The sequence below is a fragment of the Anser cygnoides genome, chromosome 8, assembly GCF_040182565.1.
Source record: "Anser cygnoides isolate HZ-2024a breed goose chromosome 8, Taihu_goose_T2T_genome, whole genome shotgun sequence".
NCBI classification, from domain to species: Eukaryota; Metazoa; Chordata; class Aves; order Anseriformes; family Anatidae; genus Anser; species Anser cygnoides.
The window spans coordinates 17,606,619-17,629,269 of NC_089880.1; the positions used below are offsets into that span (position 1 = coordinate 17,606,619).

At 37.4% G+C, this 22,651-nt stretch overlaps 1 long non-coding RNA gene across 3 annotated transcripts in view; it reads left to right on the top strand.

Annotated features, from left to right (window-relative positions):
- LOC106034043 (uncharacterized) overlaps window positions 1–22,651 on the top strand; it is a 504,730-nt gene that overhangs the window by 111,710 nt on the left and 370,369 nt on the right. For all 3 annotated transcript variants that reach the window (XR_010833079.1, XR_010833077.1, XR_010833078.1), the window contains one exon: window positions 11,212–11,316. This is a non-coding gene — a long non-coding RNA (uncharacterized lncRNA). The remainder of the gene's footprint in view (window positions 1–11,211; window positions 11,317–22,651) is intronic.

Here is a 22,651-nt window from a genome sequence, read left to right on the forward strand (position 1 = left end):
GCAAATGTTAATTAAAATAAATTATAATTAAAAATCACTTCAGAAGTGTCAAGGTTTTCTTTTTTTTTTTTTTTTTATTATTTATGCTAGATGATGATGCCTGAATCCTACCTTCTCCTCCTGTAAAGACTTTTACAGGATTATATGTGTAGTGCTGGATGTGAAGGCAATATAGGAAATCTGTTACACAGAGTGTTATGAATATTAGATATTAGAGGCATTCTGCACTGAATAAGTTATGATATTTGTGTAAGTGAATTATGTGAACAGGAGCCAAAACCAAGATTTTAATAATAAGTGAGTAAAGTTAAGCTGTTAAACGTTCTGACAGCTGAGTGCTTTGAATTTAAAATCAAAGTGCTTAGTAATTTAGGACACTAAATATGAATTTACTGATTTTAGCCATGTTGTGTTGTGAAATAGTGGTGTTGTGGAAGACATGGTGACTTGTGTTATTTATTTATTTTTTTTAAAGAGGGAACAAAGGGGATGTCAGCTCTTTCAGTGTTGTTAGATTGCAGTAAGGTAGATGCTAGAAGTGAGTGTAGACTCCACGGACATTTTTGAGTAAGTCCTGCAAATGAATGGCAGAGAGGATGGAGGTGGTTGTGGTCATGCCATCTGCTTTGTGTGATAATCCTGGGGTGGCTGAAATGGAACTGGAAGGGAAGGATGCCAGCACGATGGCAGTGTAGTCGTCTGTGAGGAGATATGAATGAGAAATGCTATATAGTTGATATTTATGGTTGGTTTATTACAGACTTGCAGAAACATGTGATGGAAGACAAAGGGAATGAAAGTCAATGATGACACAAAAATGAGGAACGGCAGGGACTAGCCTCTTGGAGTTGAAGAGGGAGATGAATAAGACACATTCGTATTTGATGCTACTCTTCTTATCCAGGGAAATTATTTAGATTTCCAATATATTTGTCTGCCAATTAGTTCTTTTCTACCATCCTTGTCTATCTCTGTAAGGTCTAGACTGGGACTAGCTTTTTTCCTTCTCTTTTTTTCCCCTCCACAAATACTTTTAAAATGAAGTGCATAAAACCCACACTCTTTATGGCAATATCTAGGAGCAACTGTTGTAAAAATAAGAGTAATTTCTTGAGAGGAAAAGGAAGGACACTAGTTGAAAGGAATGAAGGCTCCTAAGAGAGGATTTTTTAAGGTAATAAACAATTGAGTAGAACTGCCTAAATTTTGTGTAACAAAGGTGTCTATATTCAGTTACTAAGGCAGATGTATGTGTCTTGTTAAAGGGTAGGACCTGCAGTCAGTGACCTTAAGATGTTTCATTAAGTCTTGAACTATGTTTGCATGTTTGACTCCCAGAGAAGACTGATATGTCTTACTCCTGCTCTCACTTACCAATCCCAATACTTTGAGATTTACTTCAAATTGGCCAAAAGTCATTAAGGGAAAGACTGACAGATGATAGGGCTGTGTAAACCTGTTTTCCTCAGGAGACCCCACTTCTGTTTGCATGATGCAGGCATACATTCGTTACTGAAATACCCATTCCAAAAGTTCTTTCCTTGGGCCAGGCTTTAGTAACTATTTCTTTAAAAGATGCAGGAACCCCGCCTTCCTTACCAGTCACCCTCGTTATGTCTTTAGTGTGACTACAGGATTATATCAATGTCAAGAACATCGGGCCAAGTTTTATATGACAGCCAGAAGCTCTTCCAGCAGCTCTTGGTAAAGTGATAATGTCTTACACTGAAAGGCACAGAAGACTCCCTGTTTGCTTCCCCGCAGTGACAGTCATGTCATTGCCAGCTCCTTGGTGGAGCAAGGAAGATCCTGTCTTCACTTCCACACCAACTTTTGCCTGGTTTGTGAGGTATAAACTAATTCCTCTTCATGTGTATATATATCTGGTGGTATGGAACTATACTATCAAAAATGTATGACTTCAGTAAGGCATGACAACTTATCAGCACTATAAACTATAGATTATACCAGTGTGCTGTGCCTGACTCAATCTCCCTGTGTTAAATCATGTCAGGATCTGAAATTCACTGTTCCATAAAAAAGAATAGAGGGATCCAAAATATCTGCGCACACAGGTATATGCATCTATATAGCAAAAAATTATAAGGTGTGCGGAGACTCTGACAATCCCTGCAGAATCCCCTGGGAATAAGTTTTTGCCTGGTTAGTATTTCGAGGGAAATGACAGAAGCCCAGTCACTTGGGACGTTTACAGCTAGACCAGACAAAGCACCTCAGCATCCTAGGGCTCCTGCCCTGGCAGGAGAATGTTATTAATGACCATTAAGTCTTGTGCATCTATAAGATAAATTCTGTGACTTGCTGTTCAACACAGATAGGCCTCTGTTTGTAAAATTACTACTCACATTTTAGTGTGTCCCATCTTATTATTTTTCAGGTTCAAAAACATGAGGTGTGAGAGGCAGGAAATGCCTTAGTGTAAATAGTCCTTTTTAAAAGTTTAGGAATTAGAAATAACTCACAATGTATAAATCATATGGCATAATTATTGTGTTTAAATGTTACATTACACTTATGTTTACATTAATTCTTAATAGGTCTGCTTTTTTTCCTTCTGAAAACATAATTGGAAACAATATTTTCCCTCTTATTCTAATTAAAATATTTTAATAAATGTTTATTTAGATACTATGTCATGGAAGGTTGCAGCCTTGGCTGCCTAATGTAATGTAAAAATCAATTAGATACAGAAAAATATCTGTTTTTAATTTACGAAGAGTAGATATCTGCCTGATCGCTGCTGGGTAGCAATATCCATAACGTTTTATATATTAAAATAGTAATGATTAGTATTAATCTTGAACATGCTGTAGTATTTACCTATTCATATATTCAGAGGTAATCTGTTTCCTTGAATGCAGCTTTTGAGTTGCCATATTGTATCATTTCTTTACCACAGTGTCTTCTACTGTGGTTTGAAAGCGATTTCTAACATGCATCACATACTCTACGTTTATTTGTCTCATGCAGAGATCAGCATGCAAACATTGCTGCATATGTAAGTCTTGTAACTAATTGCATGCAAAACAATGCAAAGATCTGAACGTTGTATAGCAATTAATAATCTCTCTGCTAGTGTAAGTATGTTCCCTTTTCCCCATACTCTCTTCCTCCATGCCCCCCCACCCATAAATCATTTCCAGCCTGTCAGAATGGATCTGTGCTGGCAAAGAAACAAGGGTAATGTTTCAATTTTCTCCATCTGGTAAGATATTTTCTGTTAGTTTTTCTCCCTCTCTGTAGTTATTGAATTTACATGGAAAACTATGCATTGTATGACTAATAAGATTCCCTGAAATAGAGAGGAGAAAGCATGACGTGCCTCTCACCAAGCCTGAGGTTGGATGTCAGGCAGGGTGAGTTCTGTCATCTGCACGTCAGTGAGCAGCGGAGCTGAGGACCAGGCTACCTTCCTCCCCTCCAGTGGAAAGGAAAGGACTCCAGTGTACTGGCAGAGAGGCTAGGTTTATGGCCATGGGTCTGTGTGTCACTGCTCTCTAACCACATCACTCCATTTTTCTCCAGCGTACAAAATCATTTTAAATACTAATTATTAGAAAATGTTTCCTTATTTACTTAAATGTCAGTTCTTCCAGCACTTGGGCTTTTTTACCCACGTCTTTTTTTTTTTTGACTTAGACTACAAGCTTGCAGGGTTACTGTTTTTTTTTTTTTTTTAAACTTCATTTGTTAAGTATATTATTAATTACTTTTTAAAAATAATTCCACATGGGAAAAAGCTATATCCTCTCTGAGTACCAGATCCCGTGTTCATGATAGCCCTTGTCACCAGTTCTCTGTATTTCTATGGGAGTTTCCATTACAAACTAGCTCATAAATGATGTACAGTGTTGTTATAGCCATTAAAAATAAAAGCCTAACTTTACTTACTTGAACAGAGAGAATTTTTTTTTGTCCTTCTGAAGTAACCACATCCTGTTCTTTTAGGATCTGTACACGTAAAGAAGTATTTGGATGTACAAAATAGTAAATACTTCTTGGGTTAGCTCCAGATTTTGGAGCATAGCAACCCTTAGGGGAGAGGTGCAGTGAGGCCTGGGTGGCAAAGATGGAATCAGCAACGAAGCTCTGTTTGGTGCTACTGCTACAGATGCTGGCCAGGAACACTCTCCTGGGAAGCTGATTCACATCCTAAGTGGGAGAATGCCTCCCTCGTCTTCCCCTTGTTCCTTACATCTTAGTGCTCAGCATTTATTGGAGGGTTTTAGCCAGCTGGCACTACCTGTCAGATCCAAGTTTTCAGGACTGAGTTAAAATTAAGAAATCCTTAAAATTCTGACTTAATTTATCCCCCCCCCTTTTTTTTTTAAATTCTTCTTCTGTTGTTTTAGCCCTTTTGGGTTGTTTTGGTTCATATTTTCAAGTTTTACTTCATTTTCGAGATGTGTAGACACTTTCTTTAATGGCAGTTCAAATTCGTATCTACTTGCATGATTTTAGCAGTCTGGTTTTTAAGAGAAATAGCAAATATCACATGACTCTTACAAAAATAATGGGAGCTGGCAACATTATCAATTTCCTCTGAGCATACTTCCATTATAGTTAGGTTATTGGACATGCTTATTCGTTATTACGAGGTTTCCTGTGTATGCAAAGAGCAGAAAGCCTTGGTCTGCAAGAAAACAAAAAACAACAAACCAAGAAGAAACAGATGTAAATTCTCTGTGAAAGAGCAGAGAGAAAGTGTGCATGTGCATACGTGCTTCTGTCTCCACTGATAGTCATCACTGAACGCTGGAAACAAAATGCTGTTTGACTTTACAAGTAGGGAGAGTGCTTAGAAATGTACAGGCACAAAAGTGTCCATGCAATTTCACAGCTAAATACACTACAATTATAATCTAATGCAATAACAATTTTAAGGGTCATTGCATAGTACAATACGAGATATCTTTTGAGTGGTAGAAGGCCCCCACCCGGCTGTCACCTAAACAATAGTTACGTCTGTCTGGGAAGGGAAACCTTTGAACTGAATTGCTGGTACAGGGACAAAATACTTTTTCAGGTGTTTCTTTGGTGTCCCTGAATTTCTTAGAAGATAAGGGGGCTTTAAAATCACACCTACCCACACACACCTGGAATCTGAAACTCATTATCTCTATCAAGAGAAAGTTAACTGTTCCTTATTTGTGGTTTCACGTCTAAATCTTTTCTTATTTAGTGGTTATTGTTGTTGGATTTTGTTTGGACTTTAGCAGCTCCAAAATGCACTGTGTGTTCCCTACATCTGGAATAACACTATGCGTGTTCCAGACATGTGGCTGTAGAACTACTGATAAATAAAAGGTAACTTTACTTTTTAATGAGGTCTAGGCATATGGCAAATAGTGCACTAAAAACATGAGAAGTCTGGGTAAGAACCTAACTAAAGACAAAAGTAATGGGAACACTCCTTTTATCCTGTAACTTCAGTCTCAGCTTTTTTCCTTTTTATGTGTTTGCAAAGTCTGTGCAAGTCTTATTTGTGATGATGTTCATTTCAGCCCCGTGTGTTGCTCTGTGGTCCAGCAGTGACTGGGAGCACTTCAGAGACAGCACACTTTCAGGTGTCACATTACAGCATCTCCTCTGGCTGATAAAAGAGAAGTTTTAATAAGCTCCAAAAAGCCTCGGATCCAGGACTTTCACCACTGCAATGCTGTTCATTAACATGTTAGTAAGCATCAATAGATGCCTCCAAAAGAGACCAAAAGCAGCCAAAATGAGCTGCTTCTTCCAAACATAAGCAGTGGTATAGAAATTCTAGGTTTGAAAGGAGACTTCCATTCCGTTTTATGGGTCTTTCAAAACAGAAGATATAAGTCATCATTATTAAATCAAAAAGGCACCCTCTGTGCTTGCCAGCCTTTATGTCTGCCAATCAGATTTCTGGAAATGCTGTGTTTTCCCTTATAAAACTAAAATGTGTTATGATGGCTTGAAAAAGAGAGGAAGAAAGTAAAAAAAAGAACTGATAAAAATATAAATCAGGAATTGTTCAAAAATGTTCACAAGGTAGTTCACCAAATTTTCAGTTATCTTACCAGTTCTGCTGAGCTACAGCTTACATATGTTTGTCTATCCAAAGTATGTTTTCTTTTTATTCAATATTACATCTTTCCCAAAGAATGTTAAGTGACTCTTCAAAGGCAAAATAAAATCAAAAGGGGGCAGATGTAAATAATGTTATATAAAATAGCGTTTGTATATGAAGAAAAAGGGAACAACATGATGAAATTGATGTCAGTTTAAAACATGAAGGAATTCCATGCAAGCCATGGCATTCATTTAAAAAGATGTCTTCTGAGGCAATAAAGGGGAGTGGGGGCACTGCTTGTTGGGATGGTGAGTAACTACTTGCTTTTGGAAATGCATGATCCCAATGGAAGTAGCTGAGATTTACAAGGCAGCTGTATGTGTGTAATGTGATATATATTGCTGTTTGCTCAAGAAAAGCATTGAAATAGCCAGCCACTTGAGTTGTTGATCCTTCTGTGGTACTTGGAAGGTAAGTAGGTCCTAACACTGTTGATTTCAAATGGGTCTTTGTTATATGTTTCATGCCATAGAAGTCAATGAGACTGAAACACGTGTTAGGTTGAGCATGTACCTCATTTGAGACTTAGTAATGTTTGACTGAAGCATTTATGGAGGTGTGATCACTAATGATTGCTTTTTTATAAAGTTATTTAGATTGTGAGACAGCGGTTCGAGTAAATACTAAATGTTATCATTCCTAGCTAGTTTTATTCTTCATCTGCTGTGTGATGAGATAGTGCTGGATCTCCAGGTGGACAGAAACCCCAAAGCGGAACACTGGCACACCTGTGAAGCAGTGAGAACCCTGTTGGTGGGGCAGGGCGCACGCTATTTGAAATACCTTGCTTTCTGAATGCTACAGAAATGCAGCAGCACAGCTGAGAAATTCAGGATCAAGTTACAGCCTCAGCTGTGCTGACACTGCCAAAAGGGGACACGTTTCCTTGTTTCCTTCGCCTCCCCAGGCCTCTTTCCCAGTACTGACGTCCTGCCCCCTCCCCGCACAGACTCTGGCGCCTGTCAAACTCTTTGCTCGACTCAGTTCCATAGGCAGATCCTGTCCTGTCCTCTTGGTTTGCTGCATCACATTTCACTGTTTTGCCTAGCTAAAACAGCTAACAGGTAAGAGCCAGAGGCAGGAGTGCATGGATGGCGGGGAGCACCGAATGGTGAGCAGATGGCAGAGTTGAGCTCTTCCTATTTCAGCAGCAGTAACCAGTTGGGTCAGCTCGCCGTACAATGTGTAGCTTCACCAAAAGCAGTAGATTCACCTTTCACAACATGCAGTTGCAGTGGCTTTGTTGCTAACACGCTCGTAACTGATGCAGATATAATTACTTTTCCCGACGTATATTATCACACTGGAGATTGATGTGTGTTCTAATGAAGGGGGATAGCAAAGTTACTTGGTGTTATCTGCAATCGAGAAGGAGAGTGCTTGTGTTTTTCCCAGGCACTTTTTCGAACAAGATGATTTCTGACAGCTTTTAATTGTTTTCCTCCTTTATGTGTGATAACGATCAACCAAATAACATGCCCCCAAAGGCACACTTTATAAAACAAAAAATAACAAAAAAAACATGCATGCATAAATACAACCAGGAATGCTAGTGCTAAAATGAATGGTAAATTTCGTGGCCCTTAGTCTCATGCTCTGTTGTTCTGAGATGGGCGAGGTTGTCTAGCTACTCCTCTGTACAAATCCCTCATTTAACATATTTCCACCTAACGTACACTTTAATGATCAGATTGTGGACATGACTGCATAGGGTTTGTAATACAAAAGCTGATAGAAGGAACTCTTCTAAAGATGCAGTTATAAGAAAATGCCAAAGAACCACATAGATCCAATTACGCTATGAAGTTTTATCTATATTTTTGTTTTATGCCTTGAACTTTGGTAGCACGTCTGGGAACTTTATTCAGACTGCTCTGAATTTTAATTTATTCAGGCAAAAGCTGGGCCAGCACTGTTTATCATGTGGATTACATAAATGTTCGCTGAAGAATTCACTAGCACTGAATTTCTAATTACTGTTTTTATCCACGCAGTAAGAAGTTTTGCATGTTGCCTTCTGACCTCTGCCCAGTTGATAATCATTTCAAGTTTCATAAGGTTTTGGTAGTGAAGACTAAGAATTTTGTGAATTACATGTATGCTCTGACAATATGTTAGAATATATTCATAAGAACGTCAGTGATTTGCGGGATTTTGTTGTATAGCACTGACTGTCTGACTCGGTGACAACCTTCAGCACCATACCTGAAAACAGGATCTATGGCACAGAAACTCATAAAGCAGACTGCAAAGTTTGCCATGGCAGAGTTACAGTTCTGGTCAGCTCATGCAAGTAACACCTGGCTTGCTTTTGCTGTAGTTCTAGTTAGTCCAAGAGAGAAGAAAAGAAGCAAGTTTTTTTTTGTTTAGTTTTGTTAATGATTTCTTCAGCATTAAGCAGAGGTTCATTTGCCATGCTGCTAGGCTTGGGAAGAGAGACCAGGCACATGCTTTGTCCAGGTATATCAGGCCAAACCTTTTGTACGTTGTAACCACGTAGAACAAAAGTATTTTACTGCTTCCAAAACGCTCTTTTTTATTGCAGAATACAGCCATATGAGATGATTAGAAATTCAGCTGCTGGCTTTTTATTTGTACAGTGTTTGAAATATTCTTGTCCACGATAAACACATTTGGTTTGTCTTCATTAAGCTGACATTTTTTTTTGCCATAAGATAATGTAAAGCTTGCTGTGTGGGGGATTTCAATAAACAAAACAGCGCTTAGTTTTAAGAACTCTCAATAAACAACCATTAGATTATTTAACAAGATGTTTTAATCTTTAGAAAAGTTTGACTTTTACATTTCCCAGATGCCTGCTTTCATTGTTGTTCTTAAAGTCCTACTTATGTGTTTGGACATTTTAATTATTACTAATCTGAGCACATTGGGTGTGATTTAAATAGCAATGATTTATTATTTTCTGTAGCTGCTCCCTGTATGTGTAGACATAATTTTGTTTTGCTATGTACAGGCCTGGCTGTATTCTCTTCTTTTATTGCTGTGTGTTCCTGCCTAAATTCCCTTCCTTTCTAGCCTCCTAGTTTTTTCATAAGCAAAGCTCTCATCATCAGTGGAAATTGGTTAACCCAAGGGGCTGCAAAAACTTTTGTTACCTATGAAAGAAATGCCAGAATAATGCATCACAGTTAATGTAGTGATTTGTCTTTGCGATTCATTTCAATACCATTCTTATCTGCGGTAACACTGTGGTGCGTGTGTTAATGTAGTACATTTTAAACATCAGCAGATGGGGCCCTTGTTTCCTTTGAAGAATGATTCGTCTTTGAATTTTATTTTTTTAATGTCTGTGGCAAGAATGAATTTTTCTTGTTATAACATACTAAATTAATGTAGCCTTTGTCGCAGATACGGATCTAAACGCAGATCAGAACGCCCAAAATTTAGTGGAAAGCGAGTGTTTCCAAATCTAACTGAAGATCTAAATTTCATGGCTGGCCCTTATTTCTGTAACTGACTGAACAAAACCTTTTGCTTTGAACACCTCAGAAATTTTTTAGGGTTTGGAAACCAGCTATCTGCCTTGTGGTTGAATCCATCTTTCTACTGTATTTCATAAATCTTTCTGTAAGTAAAAGAATAAAGCAAATCTCTATGTCTTCTGCAGCAGGCAGCACTTTTCAAAGTTATTTACAAAATGCAGTTCTCCTTTTCCGAAGGTGAAATAACATAAAGGCTGTATAAAAGTGAAGAGAAAGGCATTGTAGAAGCAAAGCAAAGATCAGTGTGGAGACTACTGTTTTCTTTTAACTGTTGCATCTAGGGCACATGGGGCTAAGGATACTGTATGTCTTAACTAAATTTCCTTGCTTTTGAAAGACTTGAATTATAAGTGGAATGGGCTGAATATTTTACTATGGTAGTTTTATTTCTAAGCTTGGTTGTCCCCTTAACTGATTATATTTGACCCAAAATGCATGCATTTTGTTCATAAGTAAAAAATTGTATGGAAGGTGAAGCAATATACTCTGATGCCTTAACCAATCTTATGATGTATTACAAATGCATACTTGTATTTTGCAAATGGGTGTCTCATAGTTTGGAATGACTTTTTTCAGAGTTGTTAATCTCTCTGATCTAAATAAGAACCTTATTTAAACATGGCTATAAAGTGGGTTTTTAACATAATGTATCATAGAGGGTAAATCTTTCCTATTATTAACTTGAAACACCAAAATTGTTCCTTCTGTGCCATTCTAATCTATCATATCAAAATGACTGCTGCTTGCTTATACCAGTTTCTGCATGTAGTAAAAATGTGCACAAACTTATAGACTGTAGGTTTGTTAATTTTTGGGGAAAAAAAAAGAATAATCGATATGTTAAAAAAATCAGCAAGTCAAGAAAACAAGCTGTATTGAAACAGGAGGAGTCTACTATTTGCAGTGGATTTGTTGGATGTTGTGCCAGTACCCAAGGGCTGATACTGGGTGCTAAAGTCCTGTTGTATAAACTTACATTGTCTCCATGTTATGGAGAGACAGTTATTAGACAAAACACATCAATTTGCTAAACAATTAGTAATTCCTTATATATAAAAAAGACATTGTTGCATCCCTGATTCACACTTTCTCTTTACTTTTACATATAGGCCTTGTTGTTAACATTGAACACATTTTCAGTGTCTAAAGGTACAGGCCGTATAAGGCCTGTCAAGAATAATTAATATTTTAATTTTATTTTTTGTATTCCATTTGCTCTTGAAATATGATTTGTTTTACAGAATTCAATAGGGAGTAAACTTTACAAACACTTTGCTGGCTTCTTATTTACCTCATTTGAGGGCACAGCTCATAAAGAATATTGAAAGGTCACGTAGGCATAACATTCTGCTTGGATTAAAATTGTTTTATGTGCATCATATAGTATAATGTGAGCATATCAATGCTTCCCTTCTTACTACCGATTTTCCCCTTCTCCTTTATCTGTCCGCAAGTTTGTTTTTGTCTGGATTAGGCCAAATTGTTTTATTCTTTACATAGATAAAATGTGGGGGAATAATCCGATTCAGTCATTGGAATTTTACTGGATTTTTAGTGGTGTAATTCCCATCAAAATTTGGTTCCTTGCAGATATTGTACTTGGTGGTGCTTTGAATTCAGAAGGAAAAATTGACTCACACACCACATTGACTCTATTGGCATTTTCTCCCCAGAAGGCAGTGGATTGTTTTTCAGGTAAGAAATGACAATTTTATTTGGTCCGCAAACTGCTCTGCAAAATCTTTTTCTATATGGTGCATCTTTCTCTCTATACACGTAAAAAGGAGTGCTTTTAAAGTGTGCACACAACATATAAAGACAGAGGACACAGATTAACTATGAACCTTTTTTTTTTTTTTTTAAATATAGAATATTAAGTAAGCAGTGCAAAGAGAGACAAAGGATACAGTAGAGTTGTCTGATTTAAATGATTATTATAGTGGCTTATTGATCTTTTTACTCAACAGACTAGCTTTTGTATCTCTTGTTAGCCATGTATTCATCATGCAAATGATCAAATGGAATTTCACTTCCTGTTGCTTAAGGGGAAAAGAAAAGAGGTTTAAACATTGAGTAGGAGGAAGGGAGGGGAAAGAAACGTAACTAAAAGGGAGATTACTTTAGAAGTAAGGAGCTCTGTTTTAGTTGGAAACTGAAATAGTGCAGCTGTTACATCTTTAGAAATGCTAATGGTCATTAGAAACTGTTCTACACATTGTCAAGTATGAAAAAGTGAGGAGGGAAGGGAAAGAGGGTTGAAGAACAAGGCCTCTTTGGAGACAAATGCCATATTTACGGTAGCTTTGTCAAGGAATTTCTACATTTGATCTTGCAACTTTTTGACATATAAGTAATCATTACTAAGCATCCACCAGACTATTTATTTAATTGAACTTATCTAGGTAGAGGTTTTCTGCAGTTTGGTGCAGGATATTTTTTATGCTAGAAGCTTACTCAAAATCCAAATGTGAAATAAAATGTGAAATGTGGAAGTTAATCTTAAGCCTTTGTAGCTCTTATCAAGAAAAGTTGGTGAATTTTTAATGTTTTTTTTTTAGGGTCTGTCTCTTTGTAAGGTCTGCATGGGATAAATGGAATACAAGTAATAAGCAGATTCCCTCTTTGTTTTTAATTTTATGAAGAGGTCTGAGTGTGGTGGGAGTGTTCCCATATGCTGCTTTTCTTGCTAAAATACTGTAAAAACCCTTGCCACAAAGCATAACAACAAACAGTGATCTGACATGCCATAGTTGTTAACGCACATTATGGGGTAAATTTTGGAGCCAAATGGAGATGTTTCATACTTTGCATTGCTGAAGCTATAGCTCTGTGAAAATGGTAGAGGCTTCAGGTAAGAAGGGCTTTTGTGAGATTTCCTACAGGAAGGCAGTAAGTATACACTGCTGCTGTTGTAAGAAGCTCTCATACACAATGTGCCAAGGGAACTTCCTCCAGATCAGAATTTAAACTTCTCTATGCTCCTTTAAAGGGGAATGATAAGGAATACTCTCTTTATTCCCTGCAAATACTGTTTACTTTTAAATCGTATTAAAGGGGATCAATGTAAAAAATGTGTATTTTTAACAAAATTTTGGAGCATATCAGCAGAGCTGGTTGTGTTTAGAACTCAACCCTGGAAATTGCCCAGGATCAGGAGCTCCAGCAAAGCCAACGCTGGAGCCGGCATTTTTGTTTTATGCTACTGTATCTATCAAAATGTGGTGGACTTCAATTCCAGAATACCAAAACCCTGGTCTTGCAGCTGGATTTTAGGTAACACTTAGCTGTGCTCCTGAGGAGCTCAGCTGATTCCCAGGGCAATCTGTTGAAGATTGCAGGAAGGTTGACATTATTAACTGCAACTTTGGGTGGTCTGACTTAAAACTTAATGTTTTAAAGTTTTATTTACAGCATGATTTCTTAGCCTGTATTTCACTGCAGTATTCTAAACGAATAATGTTTGATGTTTCACAGTACTTTAAATTAATAGATAAGCATTTACAACGTTAACACTGTCTTAATGAAGATTTTTGCTTGGGATTACAAACAGCTGCTGGAAATACGGTTCATCTATCATTTATAATCTTTTATTAAATTTGCACCTGGCAATGCAGCTATAGTTAAAAGTCTGTTAATTATGAGACCTGTGTTTGGGAGGCCTTCAAGTCTCATTTCAAATCTTATCAGGCTAGAACTTTATACACAATCTTTTCACTAGGATGGACTTTTTTCTCCTTGACTGGGTCAACATTCAACTTCTTCACTTCTCAATAAATAGGTAATTACTCAAGAATTACCTGAAGATGCCAAATAAGAAAAGGATTTTTTTTTCCTTTTTCCCTTCTTTCTGAACCTCCTTTTGACTGGAATGGAAAAACAAATTAACAGAACAGAGATGAAAAATAGTTCGTAATAAATGATTTAGCATGTATAACTTTTTTTCATTTGTGAATTGTCTGTGAGCTGCTTTTGATTCTCTCAGATGAATTTGCTATTCAAAATTATTCACCAAATACTTTATCTGAATAATTTTTGGTCTGGAGATTGTTGGCAAGCAGATTGTTGCATGTATTTGAATTTCTAATTTCAAATATCACTCTGTATATGTTGATTAGATGTAGTAACATTTATGTTCCCTATTTGGAAAAGAAGGTACTAGAACTCTTAAAATGATCTTTCCCAGTTGAATCCTTGTGTTTGCAAGTTCAGAATTGTCAGCAGGTAAATACCCTCTGAGCGGTTTGCCTGGTGACTCCTTCTTGCACGTAAACTCACTTGACAAAGTCTAAGGCTCTCTCAGAAGTAGTTCTCACCACAAAGCCCCACCAATTCACAATATGTATGTATATGCAAAAATGTGGGGATTTTTTAAAAAAAGTATTAACTTGGGTTGACCTTATTTTAATAATATTTTTCATTTTTAATGTCCAGTAGAGGGTATGGATTGCCTTTCTCAGGGAGCTGCCATTGTAAGGAAAGATCAGGCTGGAGGCTGGTAAAGGGACTGGAACAGCACACAAGAACTGGAGGAATAAGACTAGAAAGGGATAGCAGAATATTTCATAGTAAGAGAATAAATAAATCTGTCAATTTTGGGGCCACATTAAACTGTCCAGTATTGTATTATTTTAAGCTGACAAATCTAATGAAGAGTATAGGAAGGATGGATGAGCAGAAAGAAGGCTGATTCAGTGTACTGTTTTTATGTAGCAGTTTCATACAAACTATCTCTAACCAGCTTACCAATAATGAGATATTGCTAGATGGAACTCAATACAATAGCTTTTACATTTGTCACACAGTAAGACAAGGCAATATGTTGAAGAAAGAGAGATGGTGACAATGATGAGGTGTGTAAGAGAAACAGTGCAAATTCTTTTATAGGGAGAGAAGCAGAAAAACATAGAAGAATGGCTAGGAATGAGAGAGGATAACATACAGCGGAACTAGACCTGACCTGCTGGATCATCTAGTCTGACATCTGAAATGTACTACAGGAGCACTTGCTATCTTAGGGAAGGCATTGTCTGGCTTTCAATAGGAGTTAATCATCCAGCTTTTGCTTAATTTTGTACTCTGAAAGTTCTCTTAATGCTATTTTTTCATAACGTTTCGTCAGCTCTTTGGTATCATGAATGCTTTGCCTGTCTGTGTTCTGTACCCAATGACTGGATTAAATACAACCAAATTCTAAAGAGAAAGTTCTAGTTTTGGTTCAAAAATGAGTAGTGATTTCTTAAGGGGGATGGCAGTTTCTAACGAGAGGAGTTAATCACATCCCTATGAAAGAATAACCACTAATTATTAAATGTCACAGTAATCTGGTAGCAAAGAGGTGTAAGTAGGTGTAGAGGCCGAGTGGATTCCTGAAATAATTCCACAAGAAGAATTATCATTGAAACCATGTTTTCACAGAACGTAGAATATCCTTAGCTTGAAGGGACCCACAAGGATCAGGGACTCCAACTCCTTTGTTTTGCTTTAATAAGTAACGTCACAGTGAGTGTGGTTGTTGTCACTTTTCTGGATTGGAGAGAATCTGTAGCCTTTTGGACACTGCTGATATTAAGAGTGCCGCAGCAATATTGTAGAATATACTACCGTATGAAGAAAAGTGTTGAGCTACATTTAATTACTTTCAAAAGCATGATTAATAAAGGGAGTCATTTTGGCAATGTTCACATCAGAGTAAACAGGAAACCTTAAAAAGAATTATAAATAGGGTACCATAAGGGGAATTTTGGAGATGGAAGGAATGTTGAAGGTTTTGGGAAGATAATCAAGGTTTGTAATCTCATTAATAAGGCAAAGACTGACTGTGGCCTGGCTTTATGTACACATGCAACTCCACTGAAGTCAAATGGAACTGTGCTGACACAAATAAGCAGAATTTAGATTGATCTTAGAGTAATGTGGGCAGCACAGTCCATGATCCCACTATAATCTCCTAGTGGAGATTCCCAGTGCAATATTGGAGCTTACACTTCCTCAGTCTTTTCCCAGGTGAACTTACTGTCCCTCTAGAGATGTTTTCACTATTTTCATGCATTTTTTAGAAGTGCGCTTTCATGATAACTCTCTTTTCTTCTGTTCCTTATGTTCTTGAAGCTTTTGAGATCATTCTGAGCACTTTCGTAACTCTCTTCAGGTACCTTTAGTTAAATTCTGCTTGCTGAATATTTTGGATGTGTATTTGCAGTTTGGATGAATTGCTGATGGTGTACCGAATGGCGGCATTCAGAGGTATTTGACCAAGAATGATTGACAGTGTCTGTAACTACTTATTATGTCAAGGCTTCAGCACACCGATTGATGGGAAATGATGTATAATAAATTAGAATGATCACACATCATTTCCCATCGATTGAAATGCCAAATCCTTTGATGGAGTAATGAGTTATGGCCAATACCACTCACTGTCTTAGTGGGAGATTGATTGCATATCCCTTCATCAATGTGATCAAACAACTAAGGAATCCAAAGTGCATATGTAGCACGCAAGTTCTACTGCATTTTCAGTATGAAATGAGAGTAATAGTATAAAGTCAGTGTTGCTTCTCTGGAATTATCAATGCTACCCAGATATATGGGTATGAAACATGAAAATGGGATCAATTTCATTTAATGCACATACTTTAAAGAAACAGAAGCTGATTCCCTCTAAATTTCATGTACCACCAGAACAGTAGAGATGAGGTAGGACTTACCAAAATCGGTTATGCAACAGTTAATAATTAAGAAAATCCTAATTAATGAAAGCTCTGTTCTTGCTTTAATATTTTCCTGAATTGCTTGTTTTTACAGAAATTAAGCATCATTTTGTTCTTGCATGGGAAAGAGTACATAGAGCTACATCTCCAGGAAAATACATGGCCTCCAAGTTAGTAAAATGAAAGGAAGCTTTCTAGCAGTCACTTAAATATTGAGCAAATTCCTTGCTTTATAAGTTTGTTCTTGTCTTCGCTTTGTGATGCATCTTCCCTTTCCTTCAGCTTACGTTGAACACAGAGGCCATTTTTTATTCACCGTTCTTTTCAAGTGTTGGAAAGTGGATGTAGTCTTTCTGTGGTGAAGACTTCTGAAGTAGAAATTAAATAAGTTCTGTCAGGTAAATTCCCTTAGGGAAGGAATTGCAATAATTTTTGTACTTTAATGTTGTTTTATAGGTGCATGCAAGCTGCATTTTAATACACAATTGTTCCATGTTGTCTGTGAGAAAATTTGATGATGGGGAAATGTGGACATATTGTGTACTTAAGTATGTTTGAAGTCTTTTGTAATATATTAGAATGAGTATTTCTGGATTATAGTTTCACAATAGGGACTGGTCAACAGAGCAATGACTGTATGAGATCAATAGATGGAAGCTAACTTTAAACCAGATACTGTTGCTGTCTTGCCATGGCAGCATAAGGCTTAATGTGGGCCAATTAACCCTACCTGTCATGGAGATTTTGCAGCAGGCAGTCACTTGTGCTAGAGCAAGACAGCTACCAAGATTGGAGCTGGCTAATTTAAGCACTTATGAGTGTCTACACAGCACTGCAATCACTCCTCTTACAGACTGTGTAACCTCTGCAACGTGAAAGCAGTGTGGTCATGCCGCAGTACTGAGGCTGCAGGCAAGTATTTGCAAATTAGGAAATGTTGGTATGTAGGTTGTTCGCGATACTTTTTTTTTTTTTTTGGCCTAGCTATGCATATGCACTATGTCAGAGCCTTTAAGTACACGGTCACCTGCTATGTTTTTCTACTGATTCCTATCGCATTCAATGCATTGCATAGGTAGCACTCAGAGACAGCAGCAACTTTTTAGGTTTCTTAATGGAAAAAGAGAAGCACGATTTTACAGTTACATGCACTGCAAGCACAACTGCCCAGGGTCTTGAGGAGAATCTGAAACCTGAATTCTTTTTCTTGAAATGTGATGAATTTTAGGACTAAATAAGTACACAATAGGAAAAGCATGTTTTCTTGGCAAGATTTGCTTGAACTGTGAACTAGGTCAGATGGGTACTGGGAAGTGGTCCAAGGCATCTCGCTCTCTCTTCTCCATCCATCCATCCATCCACCCACCAACCCTGAAAGGCTGGCTGTCATTGGGGTTTCCAGTACATTATAAGCAGTTGTTCAGTTCCTTTGTCTGAAAAGACCCAGCCATAGATTATAGTATTACTCTTCACATACTGTTTTGGCAGTTGCTGCAATTGCTGACTGCTCGACAGAGACAGGAAAAAGCATTTTTTTCCCAAAAGTTTATAACTGCAAAACCTAGGCAGAGTACACTATGATAAAGAAAGAACACACATTTGTGGGTTAAGAACTTTCTCTCAGTCCTAGTTCTAAAGCTTCCATTAACAGTGACATTATTCGAGTTTATTATGGATACCTACAGAAAACCATGATGTAAAGGTTTCTGGCAGGTACTACTGGTGACAACAGAACAAACAGAAAAGTAGTAAGTATGTAGTAATTAAAGAACTGAAAGTTTGAGAACTGATTTTATGTTCGTATAGTATACGTAGAGGCACATGAATAACAGTTTTTGAAACACAGCTCTGTATTAAGATTCAAACCCAATATTACACTTATTGCCACTTGCCTTTCAGGCATTTGCTCTGTTAGAAGCCTTTCTCCTGCATTACTTATTAGCACAACAGCAGTACTATGTACACTGTGCATAGCCTACTCTTGGAAAATATCTGCAAAATTCCAAATTTTTAAAAATATTTTTATCTATAAGGAAAAGCTAAATATACCAAAATTGGTAGAGTTGCCATGCTATGGGTTTTTTTTATACCATTGTAAGTCACAGCAGAATTTGACCTCAGATGTTTAACTTGCTTCCCATGAAAATCAATGTGGTTGGCGCATCCAAGTTCTCATTTAAATGTACATTGAGACACTGAAGTACTTTTTATAAAAGTGAATTTTTGACCAAGTACAGTAAATTGTAACAGCTTCTGACCCTGTTACAATAAATACATAATTTATCACAAGTACTCTACTAAATACAATTTTTCTGAAGTATCTTAGAGAGGTAGTTACTTGCTATGCATATGCAATTGCCACGTTTTAATATTTAAATATCCTGGAAGTTTTACTTTTTTGTTCAAAATGGGAAAGGCACATCAGCTTTTATAGCTGAATCAAAATCAATGTTAAATAATTACAAGTGAAAAAATCATCTGAAGCTATCCAACATGTATTTTTATACATTATCTCAGAAGGTCAAAACTAAGATTGAGAAAACATGCATGAATACAAATTGCTTTGCCATATTCAGGTTCCTATGAGTTCCTTTAGTTTTTGTGGATGATTGAAAAAACTTCAAAACGATAGGGCTGCAGGAGGACAGCAAATTCCAGGGCACCACACAGCGACATAGGATTCTGGGGAGTGGTCCCATTACCAGGCTCCCTTTGTGCAAATGCAGTAGAATTCCTGCCAACTCACAGTATCATAAGGATTTAATTAGCACTGAGAAATATGTTAGAAGGCTTTGAACTTTGGGATAGAGAAAAATGTATGAAAATCTCATAAGCAGCTAAACTTAAGGAAAACGTTGGGATAAATTTAATTGTCATGCTATTACTTAGGTTACCAAAGCAGTCAAAGTTCCTCTGATAAGGAAAACACTCTGTGGTAAGTTAGGCAGGGCAGACCGCTGTGTTCATGAAGCAACACTTCTTTGCCTACATTGCTGCATAATTCTACCTGGAGAATTACAGGTATTTGAGCACAAAGGAAATGGAAATATTAATCACACTGTGTACTTTTGGTCTTTTTTATTCCTACTTGTATTCCATCAGTAAAAGCCCTAGTCGTAAATACTCTTCTATATATTTTATAAATGCTACAAAGGCCTTTTAGGCCCTTGGCCTGAAGAATTTACAACCCCATGCATAAGCCAAGGCATCCCAGATGGGTGCAGGCTGACACAATTACCAGAAAATAATGATAATAAAGAAATAATCTTGTTCAATAGAGTAGACAGTGACCACAGTTTAACAGCACCTTTGCCATTGCACACTGGTGTTCCCATGTAAGTATTAGGAAAACTTTTAGGCAGGGGATACTTAACTTTTGCAAGTGTTTAAGGTGGTACCAGTTCAGCGGGAGAGAATACGGAAGTGCTTACTTTAAAATTCAACAAATATATGATGAAACGGGTTTCCCCCTTTGTCTGATTCTCTGGTTCATTTAGTGGGAATAAGGAAAAACAAGGTCTTGTGTTCCTGCCAGCCACCTATAGACTGCCACTGAGTCTGTCGTGTTTCCTAGGAAATAGCTTGGGAAAGTGTAGATCATTTACAGATGAAACCTTTTGGTTTTCATTACTCAATAAAATGCACACAGACAAGTTACGCAAATAACAGTACCTTTAAAAGCATTTTTCAGTGCTGTAATGTTGCTCAAATTAATTCAAGTGATTTTATTAGAGATAAAAATTATTGGAAACCCTGGTTTCTTCTCTGATGCCTCTAAAACTATACCTAAGTGAAACATTTTTACTTTAGATCCAGAAATAAAAACTTCTGGCATTGCTCATCATTAGAATTTTTCCCCTCAGGCTTTGTCTTTATTAGCAGCTTAAGAGTATATTTAGCACTGTCATATGTGAAATCTCTTCTGTTTGCTAAACTAATATGGGATAAAATGTCTTTTTTTACAGTGTTACTCATTCATTATATAAAAATGAAAGAAACTACTTTAGTGTGTATATAGAACTGCTCTCTATTTTTATGACAAAGGGGAGGTGACAATACACATCCCTTAGACACCCAAGGGTATTATGTAAGAGTCATTAGTGTAATTGATATCCATATAAAGACTGTTGTATCAAACATGATTAAAATGTGCAATATATTACAGAGGTTCCAGAGTTCCAGCTGCTTTGTTATAATCCTTCTTCTGATAGATATGTTTCAGCTTCCTTGTAAAAAAAAGTAAAATTATTTCAGAAGAAAAGATAATCTCTTCCTTCTTTACTAATTTAAAGCACTATTTCTGAAAGGCATATATTGTCCTGTATATAATTTTCTCGGGTAGAGTGAGGTGAACATATACTGTATGTTCTCTCATGCAATAACAGTGTTATCAAAAGAATTCCTTGTTTCACAAAAACCTTTTATTTGAGATCATTTCCACCAACTGCTAATAGGCTGCACAAATTCCTGTAGTAGAAGAAGACGGCACCTCTCGATGGCATGCTGCACTTACATATGCTTACACCTCTGGTACAGCAGAAAGGCGATCCTGCATTTACTATCCGGAGAAACAAGGTGCACATTTCTAGAAAGGGGTTTTAGCTTTCCGTTTGTGTCTTTTTGTGTACTTTTAGGGAAATTTTGCAGTACTTTTAATGTCTACTTTTAAATGTTGTTTCTTTTTTCTCTGAAAATCTTCCCATTTTCAAATGTTGGTCAGGCAGAAGGTGGTCATCAGAGAAGAGGCAGCCTGCCTAGAGTTCCAGCTGCAGGGGACCATAGTCACAAGACAAAAGTTCCTGTGGCAATAACAGTTTCTAAGGAACAACAAAAGAGGAGTTTTCCATGTTCGTCCCTGCCCCAAACTTGCTAATCATGACAGCTCCAACCCTGCAGGGTTCTTCAGCTTACACTGTCACAGTCTGTGCCTTTTAAGATTCAGCGTTCCTGATACAATGCCACACAAGACACATTCTTCCCCCTGTGTCCAGCTGAGATTGCAAAGTCGTCATTCTTTCCTGGTTATGAGCACTGAGCCCCTTGTTACCAACTGAAAACTCAAAGTTTGCATGTGACTCTCTTGTCATGTTTCTTGTCACAACCATCAGAGTTTAGAAATAATTCTACTGATAATTGTCTTTTCTTCCTATTGATAAATGAATAGTTTATAACTCTACCAAACTTTAATATCTTTGCTGGCATTTTCCATGGCAGGCATCTGTCCTAAATACTACGTGTTCGATGATTAAGCTTTGACACTTTACTCATTTCCAAGTAAAGGTTATGAGGAGACAATTTCTCTGGCTGCCCAAAGAACGTTCTTGCTTGTTGAGAAGCTCTTTTTCTGCCATGAGTGTTGAAATTTGGCAGGGTTACCCTGGTGTTAAAATTTTCCCTAAGTATGTCCATATTACATGTATCAGAATAATTTTTGTTTCTACAGACTGAGTAGGGCTTTAAATTTTTTATTTTTTTTTGCTATTTACATTCCCTAAAGAATCTATCTGCTCTGAAGATGCTATGCTGCAGGCCTGTAGGGATGCTGAACAGGATTGTTCCTACGCCTCCAGGTAGAACTGTGATGCTCAGCACAAGAGCTTACTGTTGGGAGAATCCAGCAGAACATGGAGAAAAGTAGAAAAATCGGCTGGATTCAGAAAGGCAATTAAAAATGAGAAATAAGAGAGGAGGAGAAACAAAACAAGCCGTCATGGGGTAAACGATTTGAACTGAAGAGGGTAGGTATCAAGAAAGGGAATGCAGGAGTAGTTGAGACATGTCTACACAACAAAGAACAGGTTGTGTTTGGAGGCAAAAGAACAACAGGCAGACTTAATGTGAGAAGCCAGAAGTTGCTCCAGAAACCTGGTCTTGTACTCAAGAGTTGTGAATCTCTTCCTGCTTCTACCATCAGCAAGTACTTGGCAGGTTCTCTCTTTCACTATGACATCTGAGTGCAAGTTAGTTCACAGAGGACTATGCACAGGTGCTGGATTTTGTCTTACTGAGAGAACAAGCTTTTCCTGGCTAGTGGGGTGAGGTGACCTTGCTGCCTCAACCATCCCCCTGCCCAGTTCAGCTATAGGAGTAGCACTGAGTATTTGTAGCATTCAGGGTTTAGTTAGTTTGGGGCTGCTAAGGCTGAATTTGCACATGCTGCCCTGGTTCTTTTTCCCAGATGTGTCTTCTGACCATTCAAAGTTTCTTAAAATTTGTATTTTCCAAAGAAGCTTTAGGCAGATTTGCCAGGTGCCTGCCATACAATAACAGATATTTCTAGTGTGCAAATAACATTCTCAGAAGCAGGAATCATTACTCTC